Source organism: Mercenaria mercenaria, chromosome 2 (assembly GCF_021730395.1).
Source record: "Mercenaria mercenaria strain notata chromosome 2, MADL_Memer_1, whole genome shotgun sequence".
Taxonomy (NCBI): Eukaryota; Metazoa; Mollusca; class Bivalvia; order Venerida; family Veneridae; genus Mercenaria; species Mercenaria mercenaria.
This window is the reverse complement of record NC_069362.1, coordinates 75900081-75923998: the sequence shown is the minus strand read 5'-3', so window position 1 is coordinate 75923998 and position 23918 is coordinate 75900081. Positions and strand designations below refer to the sequence as shown.

The following is a 23918-nucleotide window of genomic DNA, read 5'->3' as shown; positions in this document are numbered from 1 at the left end:
ACAATCGTATGTCATCAAGGAGTTTGAAAGACTTCCAAGCCCTTGCCACATTTTTATATAGGTAATTCAAAACAATCACTTTGACTGGCTGGCTGACTGACCCTGGGCTAACTAGCTTCAACATTATTTTAAACAGTCACAGTAAAAGCATGCACAACAATCAATTAACCCATAAGCAACTAACAAGGGTTTGACCAATTATTTTTGAAGGCATGTCATGCTGCAGGACAAGTTGCTTAGAATATTTGCTCCTCATTCTGTAATTTGTACTTGTCCTGTAATTCACTGAAGAACATAAGATCAGAAAATGTCATAATAATTATATGCCTGCCACAGCAAAGAACTTTCAACTTTTAAAATACTCTACTTACTGACCAGACTAAGTCATGGGCTATAACTACATAGCAACAAAGACAATCTGGCTCATAATCCAACTTGATAAGAAATATTCTAAATTTTGTGAACACTGGGTAGGAACTGCTCAAGTTATTGCAATTTTAAGTACAGTAAAACACCAATACCTTGAAAGTCACATGGACATAAGCAAATTACTGAAGTTATTGAGGCTTTGAGGGATCTAAATGGTGAAAAAATCTGGACAATGGCCAGGGACAACACAAACTACTAGTCAGCCCTGGTGCTTGAGCAAGTGGCGTTTCACCATAATTCAAGGGCCATAATTGAATAAATGAATATCTGGCTAGTTACTGAACCTGTATGACACATCATGCCCATAAACACTGTGACAAAGTTTGGTCAACAAAGGAAAAGAACTACTACAAGCTAGAGAGCAGACTGTCAATTTTCAAAATTTTTAATAATTCAAGTGCCATAACTCCAGAGACAAGCAGAATCCATCTGGTTATTGTACTTGGCCGAGATATTATGCCCAAAACATTGGGACCAAGTTTGGTGAAAAATGGATTGGAACAGCTCAAGTTAGAGAGTGGACAACTTATGTGAATGCCTCCTGATTGTCCACAATATCATAATATGACCCACTTCACTAGTGTATAATGATGCATATTATACTGTATAACTCATTATGTGTCTGTCCAAAAGTCCAGTGCAAATGGTACTTACTGGAATCCTGTCATGTAGTTGAGCACAATACAGCGTCCAGTTAATGCCACCATAACAGAACAGAACAGACCTTCAAACAATAAATCAACTTTTGTTTTCAATCAGACTTTTCATCAGCTCCATTTTCATTGTATTTATCAAAGTTTTCATAAAAAACAGGAAAAGACTGAGTACAACAGCAAGTTACGCTCACCCGGTGCCCATTTCTTCTTGCATTTACAAGCAGCCGATTGGATCTGTCGAGTCCTGACTCATACAACAGTCAAATACCATAAGATCTCGTTAAACTGGTATTTCTCATGAAACCAATCTTTACAGAACAGTCATGACTTACTGCCATGCAATCAATACAGAGTCCCTTTACTGGCACAGGTGACTAATATCTCAACTGCAACATAACCTAATGACCTGATGTCTGTCAATGATGTATACACACTATTGTGTTATATATACAATATGTAATTATAACACAAAATGTTTGGATATAAATTTCCATATCTGAAAATCTACAGTAGTTAATTGCTTTCAACATCAATTAATATAAAAAAATATTTTCAGCAAGTTGGTGGGAAAATTGAGAAAACAAATGAATGAAGTATTGCAATGCAATACGAAGTCCCCTACTGGAAGGTACTTTTAGTATAAGTTAGATAATACATACAAGTGTGTTACCGGCTGGTATCATCATGCGAGGGGGAATCTCAGGGAACGTAATTTGGGTAGCAAACGAGCCCCGTAGAGGGAGCAGTCATGTCTGATGTATAGACAATGGGAACTGTCATGTTTGCAAAAGACAATAGGAGCAGTCGTGTTTGATGTATCAACAATGGGAGCAGTCCTGTCTGAGATCTGGACAATAGGAGCAGTCATGTTTGCATTATTGACAATGGGAGAAGTCATGTCTGATGTACAGACAATGGGAACTGTCATGCTTGCAATGGACAATGGGAGCAGCCATGTCTGATGTACAGACAATGGGACTGTCATGTTTGCAATGGACAATGGGAGCTGTCATGTCTGATGTATAGACAATGGGAAAAGTCATGTCTGATGTACAGACAATGGGAACTGTCATGTTTGCAATGGACAATGGGAGCTGTCATGTCTGATGTATAGACAATGGGAGCTGTCATGTTTGCAATGGACAATGGAAGCAGTCATGTCTGATGTACAGACAATGGGAGCTGTCATGTTTGGAATGGACAATGAGAGCTGATATATAGACAATGGGAACTGTCATGCTTGCAATGGACAATGGGAGCAGTCATGTCTGATGTATAGACAATGGGAACTGTCATGTTTGCAATGGACAATGGGAGCAGTCATGTCTGATGTATAGACAATGGGAGCTGTCATGTTTGGAATGGACAATGAGAGCTGATATATAGACAATGGGAGCTGTCATGTTTGGAATGGACAATGAGAGCTGATATCTAGACAATGGGAGCTGTCATGTCTGGAATGGACAATGGCAGCTGATATATAGACAATGGGAGCTGTCATGTTTGGAATGGACAATGAGAGCTGATATATAGACAATGGGAGCTGTCATGTCTGATGTATAGACAATGGGAACTGCCATGTTTGCAATGGACAATGGGAACAGTCATGTCTGATGTATAGACAATGGGAACTGTCATGTTTGCAATGGACAATGGGAGCAGTCATGTCTGATATATAGACAATGGGAGCTGTCATGTTTGGAATGGACAATGAGAGCTGATATATAGAAAATGGGAGCTGTCATGTTTGGAATGGACAATGAGAGCTGATATATAGACAATGGGAGCTGTCATGTCTGGAATGGACAATGACAGCTGATATATAGACAATGGGAGCTGTCATGTTTGGAATGGACAATGAGAGCTGATATATAGACAATGGGAGCTGTCATGTCTGATGTATAGACAATGGGAACTGTCATGTTTGCAATGGACAATGGGAGCAGTCATGTCTGATGTATAGATAATGGGAGCTGTCATGTTTGGAATGGACAATGGGAGCTGTCATGTCTGATGTATAGACAATGGGAACTGTCATGTTTGCAATGGACAATGGGAGCTGTCATGTCTGATGTATAGACAATGGGAACTGTCATGTTTGCAATGGACATTGGTAGCAGTCATGTCTGATGTATAGACAATGGGAGCTGTCATGTTTGGAATGGACAATGAGAGCTGTCATGTCTGATATATAGACAATGGGAACTGTCATGTTTGCAATGGACAATGGGAGCAGTCATGTCTGATATACAGACAAAGGAAACTGTCATGTTTGCAATGGACACTGGGAGCCGTCATGTCTGATGTACAGACCATGGGAACTGTCATGTCTGATGTATAGACAATGGGAACTGTCATGTTTGCAATGGACAATGGGAGCTGTCATGTCTGATGTATAGATAATGGGAACTGTCATGTTTGCAATGAACAATGGGAACTGTCACGTCTGATGTATAGACAATGGGAACTATCATGTTTGCAATGGACAATTGGAACTGTCATGTTTGCAATGGACAATGGAAACTGTCATGTTTTATGTATAGACAATGGGAGCTGTCATCTCTGATGTATAGACAATGGGAACTGTCATGTTTGCAATGGACAATGGAAACTGTCATGTTTGCAATGGACAATGGTAACTGTCATGTTTGCAATGGACAATGGGAGCTGTCATGTCTGATGTACAGACAACTGGAGAAGTCATGTCTGATGTACAGACAATGGGAACTGTCATGTTTGCAATGGACAATGGGAGCTGTCATGTCTGATGTAAAGACAATTGGAGAAGTCATGTCTGATGTACAGACAATGGGAACTGTCATGTTTGCAATGGACAATGGGAGCAGTCATGTCTGAGGTATGGACAATGGAAGCAGCCATGTTTGAAGCATGTACAATTGGGGCAGTCATGTCTGAAGTATGGACAATTGGAGCAGTCATGTCTGAAGTATGAACAACAGCATCAGTCATGTTTGAGGTATGGAAAACAGGGGCAGTCCTGTCTGAAGTATGTACAACAGGAGCAGTCATGTCTGAAGTATGGATAATGGGAGCAGTCATGTTTGATGTATAAACAATGGGAGCAGTCATGTCTTAAGTATGTACATTAGGAGCAGTCATGTCTGAAGTATGGACATTGGGAGCAGTCATGTCTGCAGTATAAACAATGGGAGCAGTCATGCCTGAAGTATGGACAATGGGAGTAGTCATAACTGACGTATGGACAATGAGAGTAGTCATGTCTCCACTAAGAACAAGGTTACCTACGTAAAGCTATTTCTCACACAATCTCATTTACTGAAACATAATTGAAATTATCATCAGCCTATTATGAAGTAAATTCAAGAAAACACACAGTCCATCCATGGTCTAGAAAGGTGACTATCTATACGTGTATCAATATAATATATCCTACCTGTTGTCAAAATCTTCCTTGCAAAATTTGATTACACAAGGTCTCAAAACCTGGTTGCATTTCAGGTATTTGAGAAATTAGATAAAATATATTCAAGTCATATTTCATAAGTATCAAAACTGTCAACATAATGACAAACTTTTAGGTCAGACTGTAAGATTAAATACTTAAATTTATAAAATATGCTATAATTCACTGAAATTACCCTCCCACACACATTTTGCTGGAGGATCATACAAGGTGGTGTTTAATCTCCCCTCATTTTGAAATTTTTTTGTTCTTCAAAATATATATACACATTTCTTAAACAGGTGACTATTAACACGGACTGTAAGCATGAACAAAAGGCCCAAGTCGCTCACCTGAAGAGGACTTGACCATCTGACTCTGCTTCTGACCAAGTCTGGTGAATACTAGCATCCTTTAAGAAATTCATTAAAATTAAAGGCTTTTTCTATATTTTCCTGTGATGGCCCAAAAATGCATTACCTTTAAAACAAAATTTTTCTCTCTCTATTTTTAGCTCTGGTGTCCCATTAAAGGGACCAAGCAAAACCATTTGAAAAAAATTGGGAGAGGACCTTGCCATGATGTTACAGACCAAGTTGAGTGGTTCATGTGAAGTTTTTCTATTTTTAGCTCTAGTGGCCCCCTAAAAGGGGCAAAGTGCCAATTTGATGAAGATCCATCCAGCGGTTTATGAGAAGTTGTTTAAAAGTTCTTCTATTTTTAGGTCTGGCGGCTCCTAAAAGGGGCCATATGCCCCCATTTGAATAAGTTTGGGAGAGGACTATATAATGATACTACAGACTAAATTTGATGAAGATCCTCTAAGTGGTTCATGAGAAATAGCTGTTGAAATGTTTTTTCTGTTTCTAGCTCTGGCAGCCAAGCTTAACCATGCCAGGATGCTACTGACCAAGTTTGATTAATTCTGACCGGTAGTTTCAGAGGAAATGTTTAAGTAAAAATGTTGACGCAGGACGATCGATGACAGACCATCCACCTAAACTAATAACTCACTCTAATTTCAGGTGAGCTTAAAACAGGAGCAGTTTGTAAAATGCATATGCCCTCAATGATGGCCTACTCTACTAGCAGAAAATGGGTATGCAATTTTCAGTTAATCACTGTGACCTTTTGACTTTTGACACACTGACCCCCAAAATAAAACAAGTCATCAAGTGACCACAGGCAATCATCCCATGAAGTTTGGATGTTTTCGGCTCAAGAATGCTTCACATACCGATTGGCAACCAATTCAAGTTTAAAGGTCACTGTGACGTTGACCTTTGATACACTGACCCTCAAATCAAGGCAGATTTTTACTGATCACAGGCAATAACACAAGTTTGGTGGCAAAAGTTTTACAGTTACTGAGCAGAAAGCATTTTCAGTTTGAAGGTCAATGTGACCTTAACCTTATATCATTCCGACCCCAAAAAACAATACAGGTCATCTGTTGACCAAAGTTAATCATCCTATGAAGTTCATAGACAATGAGACCATGTTATTTTTAGCTACTGACAAGAAATTATGACCTTCGCCATTGACCTACTTACCCCAAAATAAGTAGGGGTGATCTACAGAATCAGACTTATGGGTATGTCAAGTTGTCTTCTAGCCCTTAAACTCTAAGGATTCAAAATGGTATCTGTATTGGTTTCAGAAACAATTCAGGACAGATCAGAAACAAAGACTAGACGTAGCCAGATGGACAAAGTGATTCATATACAGGTGGAGGATGAATGATTTCAGACGCAATGTCTTTTATCAAATCTTCACAGAGAACATACGGCACGCCCAAGGATCGGATCTGCTGCGCTCTCCCTATTGAGTTAAGCGCAGATCGAGTAAAGTGGGGGGGGTTGATGATCAAGTAGAAAAAAAGTGACCTCTAGAATGTTAGCAAGGTTTTTTCTATGATTTAACCCTTTACCACACCGATACGTTTATCCCCGCATCTATCGATTACCAAACAGATACGTATCTATCGGTTACCCGATAAAAAAGTATATTATCGAGTATCGGCCATTTGAACAAAAACGTCTATCCCCGAATCTCATAATCAATCGCTTTATTTTCATTCTTTTCCTAAAGAAACGAATTCTGGATGTTTACTAAAGCAAAGTATGGGATTTCGTCATCATTATTTAAGTAAAAGATCATGTGGTTACTATTTAAATTTATAGAGTACTTTGCAACCAAAGACACCAGATTTTTTTTCCTACATGTGCACAATGCTACGTCATGTCAATTACTAAGAAAACTACTTGCAACTGTCCGGTTCGGGGGACTTTCCTCGTTCTAAAAATAACCATTTAACACCTAAGTATTTTTAAATGTGTAAGGTTATGAAGGTCACACGTGATATATGCGGAGTAACACCGAAGTATTTTTAAATGTTTAAGGTCATGAAGGTCACATGTGATATATGCGGAGTTCCCATAAACAACAATTTGTGTTTACGATGGCTTGCAATTTATGGCCTTATATAACAGGAAGTGTTAATCAAAACAGAAGGACCGCGACTTCCAAATATTTTATGACACCCCAAGAGTTAATTGCAGCGGAAGTCACCCATGGTTTACTGGTGAGTGATCATCAAAATGTCATAGAGACAAGTATTCAGGCAAAGTTATATAAGATAAGGTATAAATGTCGCCTCTAGAGTGTTAACAAGGTGTTCCTATTATTTGACCTAGTGACCCTGTTTCCCAGATGACCCAGTAAAAACATCAAGTGAGATTTTATTGAGGGTAACATTCTGACCATGTTTTATTAAGACTGTGCAAAATTTGTGACATCTAGAGTGTAAACAACACGACAGACACAGGGTGATCACAATATCTCACCTTGAGCACCTAGCACTCAGGTGAGCTAAAGAAAAAACATTTTCTGTTTGAAAAGCAAAGAATTGTTTTCAATGACAACCCTTTCAATATAACTGTAACTAGAGCTGCTTTTGAGAAAAGCTCATGTCTCCCACAACTGCCTAATCATCTGAATAGTAGTATATGAGCCAACCATGCACCAAGACCTCAACTGCCTGATCAGACTTTCAGTGCTTTGGTTATCCAAAACAAGTTTCAAGGGCAATAATTCCGAAGTGCCAGGGCCGATTTGGTTCGACTTTTAGTGCGGACAAGATTTGTGACAGACAGGAGTAAATCAATATGTCTCCAACACCACTATGTGGTGGGAGACATAATTATACCAGTTGGAATACATGGGATCATTTAAGTACTAACTGGTAAATATTGAGAAGAGTAGATGAGGAAGCAATGTCCCCTATCTTCTGCTATGTATCTATTTTATACAGGTAATATGATAACTTCCTTATTTATTGATAACTGCATTTCTTACCTTGTACAGATAACCTTGCTGCATTCCTGCTCTCTTATCAACACCTTTCAAGTACTTTTGTGTGGACACATTAAACATCCTGAAAGTAGAAAGAAAGACTGTTAATACATAAATTGTACAATAATTTTAAAGGAGCCATGCCATGAGAAAACCAACATAGTGGGTTTGCGACCAGCATGGATCCAGACCAGCCTGCGCATCCGCGCAGTCTGGTCAGGCTCCATGCTGTTCGCTTTTAAAGCCTATTGGAATTGGAGAAACTGTTAGCGAACAGCATGGATCTTGACCAGACTGCGTTGATGCGCAGGCTGGTCTGGATCCATGCTGGTCGCAAAGCCACTATGTTGGTTTTCCCATGGCGTGGCTCAAAGAAAGATAGAAATAATGAGAGCTTAAAATGAAGGGTAAAAAATAACACAACAGAAATTAAATGCAAGTGGAAGAAAGAAGGTATTTCTGTGAAAATAAATATATCCACCATACCTTCATAAACAAAATGATAATTTCTGTGGTTCAACCATCATAAAAACATGAAAAAAAAAGTTAGTAATCCGTACATAACTAACTGAAGGTAGAAGTCAAAAGCGAGACATTCTACTGACTTTTATGAGCATGTGACCTTTAGCAGATTAAAGATCAAATAATCTGCATACCTGTGTTCTACAAACAGAATGTCTTAATAACAATCTCTAGTATATTGCTATCAATCATTTATACCTACATGTTTATACCTACATGTTTGAGACAGTATACTTCATTTTTCCCTGTCCTTTCACAGTAAAATGAGTTACAGGAATGTTAATTATTTACAAAACTAGGACACCCAGTTTCTTATTATACAGGGAAGATCAAGTCACACAATTTTTGTAGGTTTTACATAACTTACAGAATACCATCAAATAATTTTAAAAGATCGTAACATATTTTGAAGGGTTTTATTTAAGAAGGTAAGCAAACGATTTATTACATAGCAAGTAGACAAGGTGTATTATAACTCTTGCTGTAAGTCATAGACTGGATTCCATCAATTCCTAACACAAGAACTTGTTAAAGAATCAACAAAAAAGCTTGTGTTTATGGTTACTTGAAGTTAACATAGAAAATGGTTACTTGAAGTTAACATAGAAAGCTAGAATATATTGTTGCAAGGTTTTCAAGGGGCACACCTCCAAATTTATTCAAATTTTAGAAAGTACTTAAAAATAATTACTGAAATTCAGTGTTATAGCAGCAGTAAAATAGAAGGATTGCAGCTGCATTTTATATAGTTTTCAAAACATATAATCTAAGGTCATAATGCAATGTTAATAAGGTATAGCAGGACCCCATGTAACCAGTTTGGAAGCAGCTATGCTGTCAAAGTCTCTTCAAGGAATTCCTCTAGCTGGTATACAGGACCTATTTTGAGACATTAACCCTAACCCTGCTAAACTTCTATAATGAACTTGTCCATCTTTCAATTTGGACAGTACCCACCGTGTGTATGCATATCGAATCCCTTTCTGTGGTAAATGACGGATCTCTCTCTGTTCGCGCACAGGACCTTCTTTGTGGTAAACAATGAACTCTTAACGCCAGGGAGCTCGGGAAATTGAATTTTTGTCCTGTGCACAGGTTTGTGTATAAAAACATGAACCATGTGAAGACGTAGCTATATAGCATTGCTTTTTTATAGTTACATTTGTTTTATCAGTTGACACAAGTCCAAACGAAGATGGAATGTAGACGGAGGGTACTGGCTCGGATGAACATCTTGCAGTGTTTATGAAACTTAAATATGACTTTCCTTGAACATAGCAAGTATCTAATACCTTAGATGTGAAGTTGTTGATCCCATCTTATTTATACATACACTTTATATGGCTATTTTCATCATATTTCCTTAAAAACGCCCTACTTTCGATTTCATTGATGCACAGGATGCCTCTCTGTCGGTGCAATTTTGCCTCACAGGTTCCCTCTTGACTCTCTGCACCCGGCACGGGAACTCTCTTTGACAAAATCAGCACCTGCACCCTCAACTTCAATGTTAGAATTTTGAGATGGTATTCTTATTGAAAACAACAATCTTTTCTAAGTGAAATAAAGCCTGGTGTTTTTACTTCCCTAATATGCTTTTAAACTGAAAACAAATTAGCAATTTCAGTGGTACCATTAACCGTGAAAAGGGGTGCTTATGAAAAAGATACTGACTGAATGTGCAGCTGATCATGATCTACACTGGTCGCAAAGGCAGAATCAATCTGTCTGTTAATTGTTTACAGTATGTTTTTAGTCACTGATACAATGCCCCAGGAAAGACACATTTTGTCTAAATAAAATTTTTCTAAGCAAATGGTTTGAAACAAAAAGAAGATACATATTCAGCAATATGTTTGGAGACCTTAAATGCAAAATATCCTGCATCAAAAGCAAAAATCAATCTAGATCAGTACATATCAATTATGCATTAAAATATGTACATATTTTCATTAATTAAAATGCTTAATTAAATTCTAATGAAGTACCGCACCAAAGCAACCTGTTTCAACTGTCAAAACATGGTGTTCCAGCGGCATGCAAAACTCGCAAGTCAAGTACTCTATCAATTACATAAAGTGCAAGATTTATTCTTTCTGATTATATGACGAGTTGAAACAGCACCAGTTCTGTATAAATTTGAAGATTAACCACAAGATGCTAAGGTACAGACTCATCATTCAATTTAACTAAAACAAGTAACAACAACTTCAACAAACAAGAGCTGTCTGATGACAGCGTGCTCGACTATTCGGAGAATTGATTGAAGAATGGGGTCAAAATATTTCCACGGATATTCAGACAAAAGAAATAAATAGATTAGACAAACAATGGTCCTGTATTACTTTGATTTCGATAAGTCTTGCACTAAATGGCAATATATGAGCCAATTTCAAAGTCCAAAAAGGGCCATAATTCAGTCAAAATAGTTATGTACTCTTGCCTACAGATGTAAATCATAATGATAAGCAAGTGTTCAAAGTTTAAAAGCCATATGTCAAATAGTTTTGACAAAACATGGACTTGTATGAAAACAGAACCAATTTCAAAGTCCAAAAAGGGCCATAATTCAGCCTAAATAGATGACAGAGTAAATATGTTCTCTTTCCTACAGATAGAGACTATTATACTAAACAAGTGATAAAAGTTTCAAAGCCATATCTCAAACACTTTACAAAAAATATGAACTGGTACGAAAAACTTAACCAAGATTTCTAAGTCAAACAGGGCCATAATTCAGCCAAAATCCTTGATGGAGTTATGTACTCTTGCCTATAACTGGACATGGTGATGGTAGACAGGTGTTGAAAGTTTCAAAGCTTTATCTCAAAAGACTTTGTCAAAATATGAACTGGTACGAAATATTAACCCAGATTTCTAAGTCAAAAAGGGCCATAATTCAGCCAAAATCCTTGATGGAGTTATGTGCTCTTGCCTATAACTGGATATGTAAACAAGTGTTGAACGTTTCAAAGCTTTATCTCAAAAGACTTTGTCTAAATATGAACTGGTACGAAAAACTTAACCAAGATTTCTAAGTCGAAAGGGGCCATAATTCAGCCAAAATCCCTGATGGAGTTATGTACTCTTGCCTATAACTGGCCATGGTGATGGTAAACAAGTGTTGAAAGTTTCAAAGCTTTATCTCTAAAGACTTTGTCAAAATGTGGACTGGTATGAAAAACTTAACCAAGGTGTGACGCCGACGCCGTGGTGAGTAGGATAGTTCTACTTATTCTTCGAATAGTCGAGCTAAAAATATGTAATAATGACCCCTTCCAGAACGATCAAGTTGCACTATAAAGCTGCCCTCGCCAAAGTCAGTGCTTTGATTAGAAGTGGTCAGCAAGAGATTTAACAGTATAACATATTTGAAGCAACATTATATCACTAAGCCACCAAGCATCCAAAGCGTCATAGGAAAAAGCCTTGTTTCAAGTCTAAGCAAAAATATTACCTGGCAATTATTATCGATTGCCTTCATGAAAAAAAAATTCTCAAGACTCAACTGCAAAAACCACTGAATGTCTTTTAATTTCAGTGTTGGTATGTTAAGTACTATAATTATCTAAAACTCAAACTGATTTAGGAGCAGATTTTGTTGAAGAATAAACAATACAATCACATACAGGCTTGTGTAGGGCTTATTGTTCATCAAAAATGTCGGAAGATTAGTGATAATTTTCTATTGTTTATGATATCAGTAAGAAATTTTGCAAATATGTAAAACATTTGTAGAGTTAGCAAATTCATATATAAGTGGGGAAGAACAGAGGCAAAAGAAAATATCTGTCAATATACTTTAACTGGGAGAAGCAAAGATGAAAAGGCCAGTGACCTTATGTCTCATAACACATTATTAATCTTTTTCATCCTTAAGGTATTTCTTTTACTAACAAACTAACACATCCATTTATGTACATTTTCTATTCAACAGTAACTGTTGAATTGTACTTTGAACTAATAAATTATATATTCCAGGATAAGATTGAATAAGAAATCATATTATTAAAATGTCATTCAGTTCATTCATTTTACATGGGTTACAGAGAAATATTTCTTGCACAATCTATGATACCTATGTGAAGTAATTGCTTCCTGTCTAACCTTACCTTAACACCAGACATGCAACAAGACATGTACCAGAAGTGCAATACTCTAATAGGTCGTATTCTAAAATACATAGTGCTGATCCATGCTGCCTTGATCCAACGTGACCTTCAACTCCTACCCTCAAATGAGTTGCCTTGGTCCAACATGTCCTTCTGCAGCTTCATCCTGGACTAAGATGCCCTGAACTAACGTGACCAACAATTTCATCCTTGGCTAGTACCTCCATCCAACATAGCCTTCTGTTATATGGTGCCCTAACCCAACATGACTTTTCACAACTTTTATCCCAATTTAACTTGATCTAACATGCTGTTCTACAACTTCATCCTTATTTGAATTGCCACGATCCAACAAAACCTTCTTCAACTTCAATACTGATATCACTGTACAACAATACACCAGACAGTGGAGCTGTACCTTACCGGAAAAGAAAGAAAAGACAAAAAATGTCTTTCTACAACTTCATCCCAATTTAAAGTGCCTAAATCCAATAAACCCTTTTGCAGCTTTATCCTGACATGGGATGCACTAATCAAACAGGCCCTTCTACAATGGTCCTTACCTAAAATCCCTGATCCAAAATGACCATCTACAACTCCTCATCTTATCTGAAGTGCCCAAATATAACATGACCTACAACTTTTACCCTAATCTGAAGTTTCCTGATCCAACATGCCCTTCTACAACATCATCCCATGCTTAGGTGGTCTGATCCAACATGCCCTTCTACAACATCATCCCATGCTTAGGTGGTCTGATCCAACATGCCCTTCTACAACATCATCCCATGCTTAGGTGGTCTGATCCAACATGCCCTTCTACAACATCATCCCATGCTTAGGTCGTCTGATCCAACATGCCCTTCTACAACATCATCCCATGCTTAGGTGGTCTGATCCAACATGTCCTTCTACAACATCATCCCATGCTTAATAGGTCGTCTGATCCAACATGCCCTTCTACAACATCATCCCATGCTTAGGTGGTCTGATCCAACATGCCCTTCTACAACATCATCCCATGCTTAGGTGGTCTGATCCAACATGTCCTTCTACAACATCATCCCATGCTTAGGTGGTCTGATCCAACATGCCCTTCTACAACATCATCCCATGCTTAGGTGGTCTGATCCAATATGTCCTTCTACAACATCATCCCATGCTTAGGTCGTCTGATCCAACATGCCCTTCTACAACATCATCCCATGCTTAGGTGGTCTGATCTAACATGACATTTTATAGTTTATATCCTAATCTGAGATGTCTTGATCCAATATGCACTTCTACAACTTAATCTAGGGATAAGGTTTCCTGATCTAACATGACCTTCGAATTCTATCCTGAACCAAGGTATCCTTATTCAACATGACCTTCTACAAAAACTAATCTCATCTGAGTTAACCTGACCCTTACAACTTCTATCCTTATCTGAGAGATTCTCATTAACATGACCTTCTACAACTTCCATCCTGACTTCAGGTGGCCTGATCAACAATTCCCTTCATCAACTTTAAACTGATTGAAGGCACACTGATGTATATGCTTTCATACAAATTCACCCTAAGTTAAGTAGCTCTTTCAACAACTTCTATTTTAATTTGAGGTGTTCTTATCCACACTTTATTTTGATTAAATGCACAATGATACAATAAGCCTTCAAACAAATTCACAATGATACAATATGCTTTTATACAAATTCACCCAAATCTGAGGAGCTTTTTCTACAATCTCTTCTGACCGTCTTGATCCAACATGATCTTCTACTTCTTCTATCCTGACCTAATGTGCTCTTAACCTGCCCTTCTTCAAATATTTCCTTATCTAACATGCCCTTTCACACCTTTCCTCACCTAACCTGATCCGCACTTTCTTTTCTGTCCTACACTTTCTTTCCTGGTCTAACCTGCCCGCCTACACTTTCTTTCCTCTGATCTAACCTGCCCTCCTACACTTTCTTTCCTGGTCTAACCTGACCTTCTAAACTTTCTTTCCTGGTCTAACCTGCCCTCCTACACTTTCTTTCCTGGTCTAACCTGCCCTCCTACACTTTCTTTCCTCTGGTCTAACCTACCCTCCTACACTTTCTTTCCTGGTCTAACCTGCCCTCCTACACTTTCTTTCCTGATCTAACCTGCCCTCCTACACTTTCTTTCCTGGTCTAACCTGCCCTTCTACACTTTCTTTCCTGGTCTAACCTAACCTCCTACACTTTCTTTCCTGATCTAACCTGCCCTCCTACACTTTCTTTCCTGGTCTAACCTGCCCTTCTACACTTTCTTTCCTGGTCTAACCTAACCTCCTACACTTTCTTTCCTGATCTAACCTGCCCTCCTACACTTTTTTTCCTGGTCTAACCTGCCCTCCTACACTTTCTTTCCTCTGGTCCAACCTACCCTCCTACACTTTCTTTCCTGATCTAACCTGCCCTCCTACACTTTCTTTCCTGGTCTAACCTGCCCTTCTACACTTTCTTTCCTGGTCTAACCTGCCCTTCTAAACTTTCTTTCCTGATTTTACCTGCCCATCTACACTTTTCATCCTGATCTAATCTGCCCTCCTACACTTTTCCTTCTCCAATCAGCACATCCACACGTTATTTCCTGATCGGACCAGGCATATACACTTACATTCCTGATCCAACATGCCCTTCTACACTTTCTTTCCAGATCCAACATGCCCTTCTACACTTGTTCCTGATACAACATGCCATTCTATACTTTTGTTCCTGATCCAACATGCCCATCTTCACTTTCTTTCCTGATCCAACATGCACTTCTACTTTCTTTCCTGATCCAACATGCCCTTCTACACTTTCGTTCCTGATCCAACATGCCCATCTACACTTTCTTTCCTAATCCAACATGCCATTCTATACTTTTGTTCCTGATCCAACATGCCCGTCTACTCCTTTTTTTTTCTGATCTAACATGCCCATCTATACTTTCGTTCCTGATCCAACATGCCCTTCTACACTTTCGTTCCTGATCCAATATGTCATGCTATACTTTCTTTCCTGATCCAACATGCCCTTCTACACTTTCTTTCCTGATCCAACATGCCATTCTACACTTTCTTTCCTGATCTAACATGCCCTTCTACACTTTTGTTCCTGATCCAACATGCACTTCTATACTTCCATTCCTCATCCAACATGCCCTTCTACACTTTCGTTCCTGATCCAACATGCCCATCTACACTTTCTTTCCTAATCCAACATGTCATTCTATACTTTTGTTCCTGATCCAACATGCCAGTCTACTCCTTTTTTTTCTGATCCAACATGCACTTCTATACTTCCATTCCTCATCCAACATGCCCATCTACACTTTCTTTCCTGATCAAACATGCCCATCTACACTTTCTTTCCAGATCTAATCTACCGATTTACACTTTCTTTCCTGATCTAACCAGCCCTTCTACACTTTCTTTCCTGATCTCTTTCCACACAGTTTTCTAACATGCCCTGTTCCACCTTTGCTCATCTAACCTGTCAATCTATGTCTTCTTTCCTGGTCTAACCTGCCCTTCTACATTTTCTTTCCTGATCTAACCTTAGCTTTTACACTTTCTTTCCTAATCTAATCAACCTTTCTACACTTTCTTTCATGATCTTACCTGCTCTACTACAATATCTATCACTTTCAATGATACCCTCCTGCAGCAGAACTATTTTCTTCTTCAATTTGTATTAACCAGCATTGTTAAAAAGTCCCAGTAGTCCCATCAAATATTGTCTGTTCATTTAGACATTTGTTATCATGCCAAAATATTCAATAAAGTTCTACTTTCTAAGCTCTCCTTCCAGGATGTTGAGTGCTCCTGTGAGAGGGACCATGTTTTAAAGCGGCTCATGTTATACAAGAAAATAAATATTATTGGTCAAAGCAAATGCAATTTAAAACAGCTTAATTCCTTGGCCCCTACACTTTTGATATTTTTTTAACATTATTCGGTATTTCCAAACTATTTAGCCTGTCTGATGTACTTAAGTTTTCTTTTCATCCATAGGTCAAGTCTGAGGTACAAACCACTAAAATTCTGAAACAGTTTTGGGACAAGTATTCATGCTGACTAATTCATTATGGCACCAAGCAGCTCATCTGAAACTGACTATTTGACCTTTATATGTATGACACTAATCATGAATGGTAATAACAACTGTGTTTAGTATAACAGTTGTTTTATTTTTAGCTCTGGCAGTCCCTAAAATTAGTCATGCAGAACTATTTTAATAATTTGAGAGAGGACCTTACAAAGATGCTACTGTCCAAGTTTGGTTATGATCCATCAGGCAGTTTAAGAAGAGAAATTGTTTGACAGTTTTTCTACTTTTACCTCTGGTGGCCCCTAAAATCAGCCAAACAGAACCATTTAATCCACACTAAGAGAGGACATAACAAACTAAGGACCAAGTTTAGTGATGATCTATCAAGTGGTTCATGAGAAGAACCTGTTTAAAGATGTTTCTATTTTTAGCTCTGGTGGCCCCTAAAGTAAGTCCAGCAGAACCATTTGAAAATTTATCTGAGAGCGGACCTTACAAGGATGCTACAGACCAAGTCTGACCTAAACCCCAAACAATAGAGGTTTTCTCCTTGACCAGTGGCAAACAGCCTATGAAGTTTCACAACTGTGCGTCAAAGTGTTTTTCAATTATTGAAAGGAAATTGTTTTCAACCTGGAGGTCACTGTGATCTTGACCTCTGACTTACTGACCAATAGAAGAACAGAGGTCACATATATACTACAGGCAATCTTCCTATGAAGTCTGATGACTATAGGCCATCGCTTCCTTATGCTATTGGGCAGAAACCATTTGCAGTCTAAAGGTCATTGTGACTATAACCTTTGAAATACTGACCCCACAACAAAAGGGTCATCTACTGACTGCAGGCAATCATTCTATGAAGTTTGACCATTTTGAGACCAAACATTAGTTATTGATCTGAAATATGGTTCACCAACAGACACATAGACACACCTACATCAGGCAGTCTACTTTGAAGGAGGAATAAAAAAAACTAAGATTATCATACCTAAAATAGTTTGGCTTAAGTAATCTAATAAACTCTTAATTGCACATAAAATTAACTAAAATTCTGCTGACTGGTTCAAACATTTTATAGTTCTTTTATTAATCTATTCAAACAAAGAAAAGTAATAGGGTTAGACTTATATTCTGCCACCATTGTTTAATTTACCTAAACCCCCTGAACTTCTATGATTACTTTACACATACCTGTGTTTAACAAAGGTGTATTACTAATATTTATCTTCTGGTATGCATTGTAATAAAAACTTTTTAATTCCTTGGAATGCAAATACCTTATTGTGTAAATATCAAATGCTAGTTTTTCTACTATCAACTAATGTCTGCTTCAATATTTTAGCAGGGCAATCAGGAACACTTTGGAACAAAAATGAACCTATAAAGAAAACCCTTTTCATCAAAACAGGCACAGAACTAACAAGAGATCACAGAGTGATCTTGGCGCCCACCAATGTGCCATTTTTGAGTGTTCCAAATTTCAAGACTTACTGACTAGCTCAAGGTCAAATTTCATTCCATACACAACACTTTGCATGTAGTCCAAATTCGAAAGCTGTAGCTTGAGAAATGTGAAAGTAGGTCACTAGATCAATTTCAAGGACGAAATGTGAAAGTAGGTCACTAGGTCAAAATCAAGGTCAAATTACACTTCAGAACACAAATTTATGCATGTGGTCCAAATTTAAAGCCTGTACCTTCAAAAATGTGGAAGTAGGTCACTAGGTCAATGTCAAGGTCAAAGTTTGTTTCGGTACACAATCCTATGCATGTAGTCTAAATTTGAAGCCTGTAGCTACAGAAATGTGAAAGTAGGTCACTAGGTCAATCTTAAGGTCAAAGTTCATTTCGGTACACAAAACTATGCATGTGGTCCGAATTTGAAGGCTGTAGCTCGAGAAATGTGAAAGTAGGTCACTAGGTCAAAATCAAGGTCAAATTTTATTTCGGAACACAGAACTATGCATGTGTTCCAAATTTGAAGCCTGTACCTTCAAAAATGTGAAAGTAGGTAACTAGGTCAATGTAAAGGTCAAAGTTTGTTTCGGTACACAAAACTATGCATGTGGCCCAAATTTGAAGGCTGTAGCTTGAGAAATGTGAAAGTAGGTCACTAGGTCAAAATCAAGGTCAAATTCCAATTCAGAACACAAAACTATGCATGTGGTCCAAATTTGAAGCCTGTACCTTCAAAAATGTGAAAGTAGGTCACTAGGTCAAAGTCAAGGTCAAAGTTTTTTTCAGTGCACAAAACTATGCAAGTGGTCCAAATTTGAAGGCTGTAGCTACAGAAATGTGAAAGTAGGTCACTAGGTCAAAATCAAGGTCAACTCATGTCAAGGTTCATCTTGCCACTCAAAGCCATACAGTCATGTGGTCCAAATTTGAATGTTGTAGGTTACTGACAAGAAGATTTTAAAACCTTTTCCCTATATAAATCTATATGAACCATGTGACCCCCCAAGGCGGGGCCATATTTGACCCTAGGGGGATAATTTGAACAAACTTGGTAGAGAACCACTAGATGATGCTACATTACAAATGCCAAAGCCCTAGGCTTTGTGGTTTGGACAAGAAGATTTTCAACGTTTTTCCCTATGTAAGTCTATGTAAACCATGTGACCCCCAGGGCGGAGCCATATTTGACCCTAGGGGGATAATTTGAACAATCTTAGTAGAAGACCACTAGATGATGTCATATACAAAATATCAAAGCCCTAGGCCCTGTCGTTTTGAACAAGAGGTTTTTCAAAGTTTTTCCCTATATAAGTCTATATAAACCATGTGACCCCTGGGGCAGGGCCATATTAGACCCCAAGGAAATATTTTGAATCATCTTGGTAGAGGACCACTAGATGATGCTTCATACCAAATATCAAAGCCCTAGGCTCTGTGGTTTTGGACAAGAAGATTTTCAAAGTTTTTCCCTATATAAATCTATGTAAATTATAGAAATAAACAAAGGGCCATAACTTACATAAAAATTGTTGAACCAGTCTGATTTTCAGAGGGACACAACTAGGGTACCAATACATCATTCTGACAAAGTTTGGTCAAAATCCCCCAAGTAGTTTCTGAGGAGATGCGATAACGAGAAATTGTTAACTGACGGAAGGACGGACGGACTGACGGACGGACGGACCGACGGAAGGACGACGGACCACGGACGCAGAGTGATTTGAATAGCCCACCATCTGATGATGGTGGGCTAAAAATTCAACAGTTGCAGGTTTGATCCACTAAAATTACAAGAAGTCTATAAAACTGAGACCATACTGCCACTACAGGGATGCTTTACACCAGACAGAAAAACTGGGACTGCTATCAACTGTATCATACAGTACCCCAACCATACTCTGGATCTACCCTATGGAATAAAAACTTTACTGGTTGGGAACCAGTTTCTGGACAGGACCAGTTTCCGGATGCATGTAATATTCGCTTTATTTCCTTGATATTCACGTAACTGTTTCATCTAATTCATTTAGATATTTGTTCTTCATGTCTACAACAAACCACTATATTACAAGGCTGTATAATGTTAGGTTTTATGATGATACCTCACCTGTGTTTACAAAACAACTTTCTGTCTTAACGGGGCATGAAGATAGCATTGCGCATGCGCAAAAGTTTACACTTGCTGAGGTATCATGTGGGGAAGAAATATTTAAACTACATATTGATTGTCTGTTGATAACATGTGCTACTTTTAATTTCACGGTAATAGTTACATAAAATGCAGGGCTGTCGATTTTTGCACTAATTTTATTCTATATCTATTGGAATTACAGTTGACATCGTACTTGCGACCACCTCAATTAAGCGATTTTTGTATTAAACGACCAGTCAAAATCCCTCCCGAATGTTTTCAGTATATAAATTCATTCCATTAAATGACTTTTTTATTAAATGACTAGCGACCACATTAATGTAGTCCCGACAGGTAAAATATTCGACAAAAGTATCTATTAAGCGACAAGAGGGCAATGATGGCCCTATATCGCTCACCTGAGTACCACTGCTTTAACCAAAAACAAAAAGAAAACATTCTAACAAGGTACAGATATGTCAAAATACACCTTAAAATTGGAGGTACCATCCATGTTGTACCACAGTAAAGTGGTCTCGGTTTTTCCCTAAGGCCAATAATAAAAAAAGTTACTAAATAAGCTATTTATAGTAACATTAAAGGGAAGTAATTAAAACAAAAAATTATTGTAAGCAAACAAAAGAAGGATCTGCCAAATAAAAACAAGAGCAGGGCAATATTCACACAAAACAAAGTCATATGACCTTTAACCCCTAAGTGTGACCTTGACATTCAAGTGAGCCATCCGAAACATGCGCTTTGCACATCATTTAAATGAAGTGAACATTTGTGTCAGGCTTCTCTGAAATCCATCAAGGGGTTACAGAATGGAAGGAAAATTGCTAACCAACACACAGACAGACAGATGGACACCAAGGCGATAACATAATACGTCCCTTTGGGCGTATAAAAAGGAATCGAAATCTTATGGTGATACAAGTTGTATGCAAGTTTGGTTAAAATCAAATCATAAATGAAGCTTCTATTGTGCAGGCAAGGTCAAAATAGCCAATTTTGGCCCTTTCAGGGGCCATAACTCTGGAACCCATTAAGAGATCTGGCCGGTTCAAGAAAGGAACCAAGATCTTATAGTGACACAAGTTTTGTGCAAGTCTGATTAAATTCAAATCACAAATGAAGCTGCTATTGTGCAGACAAGGTCAAAATAGCTTATTCCGGCCCTATCAGGGGCCGTAACTCTGGAACCCATTAAGAGATCTGGCCTGTTCAAAAAAGGAACGAAGATCTTATGGTGATACAAGTTGTGTGCAAGTTTGGTTAAAATAAAATCATAAATGAAGTTGCTATTATGCAGACAAGGTCAAAATAGCTAATTTTGACCTCTTCAAGGGTCATAACTCTGGAACCCATAATGGAATCTGGCCAGTTCCAAAAAAGAACCAAGATCTTATGGTGATACAAGTTTTGTGCAAGTTTGGTAAAAATCAAATCATAAACTACAAAATGCTTTTGTAAAAAAGCGCATATCTCCCCCAATGCAAAGTCCTATAGGCAAGAGGTCAATAGGGGTCAGGAGCGAAAGTCAAAGAGACACTGATGGTTGGCTGCAATAGGGATCATCTACTTGGCATGTCCAGTCATCCCGCTAAATTTCAACACTCTTGGCCAAGTGGTTCTCAAGTCACTGTTCAGGCTCCTGTGACCTTGACTTTTGATCAAGTGACCTCAAAATAAATAGGGGTCATCTACTCTGCATGTCCAATCATCCTATTAAGTTTCAACATTGTAGGTCAAGTGGTTCTCAAGTTATTTCCAAAAATTGATTTTACATGAACAGGCCACTGTGACCTTGACCTTTAATAGACTGACCCCAAAATCAATAGGGGTCATCTACTCTGCATGTTCAATCATCCTATGAAGTTTCAACATTCTGGGTCAAGTGGTTCTCAAGTTATTGATCGGAACTGGTTATCAATGTTCAGGCCCCTGTGACCTTGACCTTTAACGGAGTGACCCCAAAAACAATAGGGGTCATTTACTCTGCATGAACAATCATCCTATGAAGTTTCAACATTCTGGGTCGAGAGGTTCTCAAGTTATTGATTGGAAATGGTTTTCCATGTTCAGGCCCCTGTGGCCTTGACCTTTAACAGAGTGACCCTAAAATTGTTAGGGGTCATCTACTCTGCATGACAATCATCCTATGAAGTTTCATCATTCTGGGTCTAGTGGTTCTCTAGTTATTGATCGGAAATGGTTTACAATGTTCAGACTCCTGTGGCCTTGACCTTTGACAGAGGGACCCCAAAATCAATAGGGGTCATCCACTCTTCATGACTAGTCATCCTATAAAGTTTCAACATTCTGGGTCAAGTGGTTCTCTAGTTATTGATTGGAAATGGTTTTCAATGTTCAGGCCCCTGTGACCTTGACCTATGACGGAGTGACCCCAAAATCAATAGGGGTCATCTACTCTGCATGTTCAATCATCCTACGAAGTTTCAACATTCTGGGTCAAGTGGTTCTCTAGTTATTGATTGGAAATGGTTTTCAATGTTCAGGCCCCTGTGACCTTGACCTTTGACGGAGTGACCCCAAAATCAATAGGGGTCATCTACTCTTCATGACCAGTCATCCTATGAAGTTTCAACATTCTGGGTCAAGTGGTTCTCTAGTTATTGATCGGAAATTGTTTTCAATGTTCAGGCCCCTGTGACCTTGACCTTTGACGGAGTGACCCCAAAAACAATAGGGGTCGTCTACTCCAGCAGCCCTACAACCCTATGAAGTTTGAAGGTTCTAGGTCAAATGGTTCTCCAGTTATTGTTCGGAAATGAAGTGTGACGGACGGACGGACGGACAGGGCAAAAACAATATGTCTCCTGGGGGAGACATAATAAAGCTGCTATTGTGCAGACAAGGTCAAAATAGCTTAATTTGGCCCCTTCAGGGGCCATAACTCTGGAACCCATAATGGGATCTGGCCAGTTCCAGAAAGGAACCAAGATCTTATGGTGATACAAGTTTTGTGCAAGTTTGGTTAAAATAAAATCATAAATGAAGCTGCTATTGTGCAGACAAGGTCAAAATAGCTAATTTTTGGCCTTTCAGGGGCCATAACTCTGGAACCCATAATGGAATCTGGCCAGTTGAATAAAGGAACCGAGATCTTATGGTGATACAAGTAGTATGCAAGTTAGATTAAAATCAAATCATAAATGAAGCTGCTATTGTGCAGGCAAGGTCAAAATAGCCAATTTTGGCCCTTTCAGGGGCAATAACTCTGGAACCCATTAAGAGATCTGGCCAGTTCAAGAAAGGAACCAAGATCTTATAGTGACACAAATTTTGTGCAAGTTTGATTAAATTCAAATCACAAATGAAGCTGCTATTGTGCAGACAAGGTCAAAATAGGTTAATCCGGCCCTTTCAGGGGCCGTAACTCTGGAACCCATTATGGGATCTGGCCTGTTCAAGAAAGGAACCAAGATCTTATGGTGATACAATTTGTGTGCAAGTTTGGTTAAAATAAAATCATAAATGAAGCTGCTATTATGCAGACAAGGTCAAAATAGCTAATTTTGACCCCTTCAAGGGCCATAATTCTGGAACCCATAATGGAATCTGGCCAGTTCCAGAAAGGAACCAAGATCTTATGGTGATACAAGTTTTGTGCAAGTTTGGTTAAAATAAAATCATAAATGAAGCTGCTATTGTGCAGACAAGGTCAAAATAGCTAATTCTGGCCCTTTCAGGGGCCATCACTCTGGAACCCATAATGGAATCTAACCAGTTCAAGAAAGGAACCAAGATCTTATGGTGA

The 23918-nt window shown here is 38.4% G+C and overlaps 1 long non-coding RNA gene across 3 annotated transcripts in view; it reads right to left on the bottom strand.

Moving 5' to 3' along the window:
• Window positions 1-23918, bottom strand: part of LOC123564352 (uncharacterized) — a 302958-nt gene that overhangs the window by 198015 nt on the left and 81025 nt on the right. For all 3 annotated transcript variants that reach the window (XR_008369891.1, XR_008369894.1, XR_008369892.1), the window contains exon 4: window positions 7867-7945. This is a non-coding gene — a long non-coding RNA (uncharacterized LOC123564352). The remainder of the gene's footprint in view (window positions 1-7866; window positions 7946-23918) is intronic.